General features: G+C 43.3%; 1 pseudogene; it reads left to right on the forward strand.

Moving 5' to 3' along the window:
• The first annotated feature begins 1,866 nt into the window (after window positions 1–1,866).
• LOC136335568 (60 kDa heat shock protein, mitochondrial-like) lies at window positions 1,867–4,035 on the forward strand (annotated as a pseudogene).
• Window positions 4,036–4,516: the final 481 nt, after the last annotated feature.

Below are 4,516 nucleotides of genomic sequence, written 5' to 3' on the forward strand. Positions count from 1 at the left end.
GTCTCTTCTCTCTACAGAAGTGAATAAATAAATAAATAATAATTTTTTAAATAGATTTTATTTATTGATTTTAGAGAGAGGATAGAGAGAGAGAAGGACAGAGGGATGAATGGGAAGTATCAACTCATAGTTATTGCTTCTCATATGTGCCTTGACCAGGAAGGCCCGGGGTTTCAAACCAGTGACTTCAGCATTCCAGGTCGACGTTGTATCCACTGCACCACCACAGGTCAAGCTGGAGTCAGTTTCTTTATTTTATTTGTTTGTTTGTTTGTTCGTTTGTTTGTTTGTTTGTTTGTTTATTTTGAGAGAGAGGGAGAGACAGGAACATTGAGTTGCTCCTTTATGTGCCTTGACCGCGGATCGAACCCACAACCTTGTTGTTTTGGGACCACGTTCTTAACCAACTAAGCTAATGGGTCAGGGTCTGGAGTTAGTTCCCTGATGCAGGCATCAAGGGAGGTTAGTACAGGGCTTTTCTTTCTCTCATCATCAATGGCCCTGCAGCACCTCAGGCATTTGGTAACTGTACAGTAAACTTTAGTGAGTCTCTCTGTATCAGGATCTTGCTCCTCTAACTTTGCCATTCCTGCTTCAGTGAGATGAAAAGCATCAGCTAACTCTGTTGTAGAAAACTCTTTCGGTTCTGGAGTTTCTAGGCCCCTGTTTTCTTCCCTAAATGCTATAATCTGCTGCTCTAGTTCCATAAGGTCTTCATGGGTTACTTCTTTGCCATGGTTGTCGCATAACTCTATGATGTCATTTTCACTGATGTTAACTGCAGTTGGTTCCCAATAGCCCTTATGGTGCTCTATTCGTAAGTACAAGTTGCACATAAGTCAGATGTTTGTAACTTGGGGATTGACTGTACAACACAAGCGGGAGACATCTCTCTGCCTCCCTTGCCATTGTTGCCATTGTTGAAGAGAGAAATATTTCCAGAAACCCTGGAGCAAATTTCTCCCTGCGTGTCATTGGCCAGAAGTGGACCACATGCCACCCTTAGACTTAAAAGTAGGTATTTTGGTAAGGAAGGGGAGAGAACAAGGCTCTAAACTAACCCTTGTTCTTTTGGCCAAATTCAGCCTCTGTTTGTCTTGGGCTTTGTTTCACAAAGGCAGCAATCAGATGGTCTTGACCCAGCATGCATGCCATTACTCACACCCTTGGGATGTTTTCCTCTTTCTTTTTTTTCCCCTTACATAAGAGGAGGGGAGACAGAGACAGACTCCTGCATGCACCCAACAGGGATCCACCCAGCAAGCCCCCTAGGAGGTGATGCTCTGTCCATCTGGGGCATTGCTCTGTTGCTCCACAACCAAGCTATTTTTAGCTCCTAAGGCAGAGTCCATGGAGCCATCCTCAGCACTTGGGGCCAACTCACTGAAGTCAATCAAGCCATGGCTGTGGGAGGAGGAGAGAGAGAGAGAGAGAAAGAGAGAGAGAAGGAAAAAGGGGAAGGGTGGAGAAACTGATGGGCACTTCTCCTGTGTGCCCTGACCGGTAATTGAACTCAGAACATCCACATACCAGGCAGACCCTCTACCACTGAGCCAACTGGCCAGGGCCGGGATGTTTTTTAACACATGGAGCATCATAATTGAAGCAGACAGGAAGGTTTTGTGCTTTCTCCACTCAAGTAACACATGTCTATGTGGCCTCTGTGGCCACTTTATATTATCAATTCTTTCATCTTTTGAATTTTGAAATCTAGCTATGAAGAGTTTTAGTTGCTTTCTCATAGCTTCCTTTCTGGAACTAAAGCTTGGCAAAGAGAGGATTTCTATAATTAAGATTGCTTTTGCCCCTCACTTCCTGCCGTCGGCCTTCCTTGCCACTCACACGCCCAGCCACTGCCCCACAGAAATGCTTTGATTACACAGAATCCTTTGCCAGATTAGGCCAATGTCCAGGGCACTGGCTTCTCACTTCGCTTGGGCTTATGCCAAAGATGTAAAATTTGGTGCCCAAGCCTTAATGCTTCAAGGTGTAGACCTGTTAGCTGATGCTGTGGCCGTTACTGTGGGGTCAAAGGGAAAAACAGTGATTATGAACAGAGCTGGGGAAGTCCTAAAGTAACAAAAGATGGTGTGACCATTGCAAAGTCCATTGACTTAAAAGATAAATATAAAAATATTGGCACTAAACTTGTTGCCAATAATACAAATGAAGAGGCTGGGGATGGTACCACCACTGCCACTGTATTGGCATGCTCTATTGCTAAGGAGGGCTTTGGAAAGATCAGTAAAGGTGCTTGCTAATCCAGTGGAAATCAGAAGATGTGTGATATAAGCTGTTGATGCTGTAATTTCTGAACTTAAGAAGCAGTCTAAACCTGTGACAACCCCTGAATAAATAGTTCAAGTTGCTACCATTTCTGCAAATGGAGACAAAGAAATTGGCAACATCATTTCTGATGCAATGAGAAAGGTTGGAAGAAAGGGTGTCATCACAGTAAAGCAGGGGTCCCCAAACTTTTTACACAGGGGGCCAGTTCACTGTCCCTCAGACCGTTGGAGGGCCGGACTATAAAAAAAACTATGAACAAATTCCTATGCACACTGCACATATCTTATTTTAAAGTAAAAAAACAAAACGGGAACAAATACAATATTTAAAATAAAGAACAAGTAAATTTAAATCAACAAACTGACCAATATTTCAATGGGAACTATGCTCCTCTCACTGACCACCAATGAAAGAGGTGCCCTTCCAGAAGTGCGGCGGGGGCCGGATAAATGGCCTCAGGGGGCCGCATGTGGCCCGCGGGCCGTAGTTTGGGGACCCCTGCAGTAAAGGATGGAAAAACACTGAATGATGAATTAGAAATTAAGGGCATGAAGTTTGATTGAGGTTATATTTTTCCGTACTTTATTAATGCAGCAAAAGGTCAAAAATGTGAATCCCAAAATGCCTATGTTCTATTGAGTGAAAAGAAAATTTCTAGTGTTCAGTCCATTATACTTGCTCTTGAAATTTCCAGTGCTCACCATAAGCCCTGGGCCATAATTGCTGAAGATTTTGATGGAGATGTTCTAAGTGCTTGTTTTGAATAGGCTAAAAGTTGGTCTTCAAGTTGTAGCAGTCAAAACTCCAGGTTTTGGTGACAATAGAAAGAACCAGCTTAAAGACATGGCTATTGCTACTGGTGGTGCAGTGTTTGGAGAAGAAGGATTGACTCTAAATCTTGAAGATGTTCAGCCTCATGACTTAAGAAAAGTTAGAGAGGTCATTGTGACCAAAGATGGTGCCATGCTCTTGAAAGGAAAAGGTGACAAGGCTCAAATTGAAAAACATATTAAAAAAATCATCGAGCAGTTAGATATCACAACTAGTGAAGATGAAAAGGAAAAACTAAATGAGCATCTGGCAAAACTCTCAGATGGAGTAGCTGTGCTGAAGTTTGGTGGGAAGAGCGATGTTGAAGTCGATGAAAAGAAAGACAGAGTAGCAGATGCCCTCAATGCTACAAGAGCGGCTGTTGCGGAAGGCATTGTTCTGGGAGGGGGTTGTGCCCAGCATTGGTGCATTCCAGCCTTGGATTCGTTAATTCTAACTAATGAAGATCAAAAAATTGGTATAGGCCTTGGCCGGTTGGCTCAGTTGGTAGAGCATTGGCCTGGTGTGCAGGAGTCCTGGATTCAATTCCCAGCCAAGGCACACGAGAGAAGCACCCATCTACTTCTCCACCCCTCCCCCTCTCCTTCCTCTCTCTCTCTCTTTCCCTCTCGCAGCCAAGGCTCCACTGAAGCAATGTTTGTCTGGGTGCTGAGGGTGGCTCTGTGGCCTCTGCCTCAGGCGCTAGAATGGCTCCGATTGCTGCAGAGCGACGCCCCAAGATGGGCAGAGCATTGCCCCCTGGTGGGCATGCCGGGTGGATCCCGGTCAGGCGCATGTGGGAGTCTGTCTGACTGTCTCCCCGTTTCCAACTTCGGAAAAATACAAAAAAAAAAAAAATTGGTATAAAAATTATCTTTAAAAGCGCTCAAAATTCCTGCAATGACTATTGCTAAGAATGCAGGTGTTCACTTGTAACTATGTAAACATAACAAATTAAAATCAATAAAATAAAGTAAAAGATTTTAAATAGATGAGTGCATGATGTCCATTGAGAACAAAAATTTAGGCCAGGTTATACATGAAGTATGTTTCACTTTCATGATTAATTAACCTTACAAAAACAACTATATGATCCTCAGGGGCAAAAACATAAAGCATTTATTTTTTCATTTTGCAACTGTTAGAATTCAGCTGATGGAGACTGGGCTGTAAGTCTGGGTTGTGCCTAGGTCTGGTCTGTGTTTAGGTTCAGTTCCTCTCATCCTTCTTGGACCAATACCTAAGACATGCACAAGCCTATTTCAATGCCTTTGTTTTTGTCACATCTGCTAACACCCCCATTGGTCAAAGTAAGTCACATTTGGTTTGGCTAAAAGCCAAAAAGCAGAAAAGTATGTTTTCCCATCCTAAGATACTGACAAGGTTATAAATGTATAATTCCCCTGGGAAAAGGAAT

Source organism: Saccopteryx bilineata, chromosome 4, assembly GCF_036850765.1.
Source record: "Saccopteryx bilineata isolate mSacBil1 chromosome 4, mSacBil1_pri_phased_curated, whole genome shotgun sequence".
In the NCBI taxonomy this organism is placed as follows: Eukaryota; Metazoa; Chordata; class Mammalia; order Chiroptera; family Emballonuridae; genus Saccopteryx; species Saccopteryx bilineata.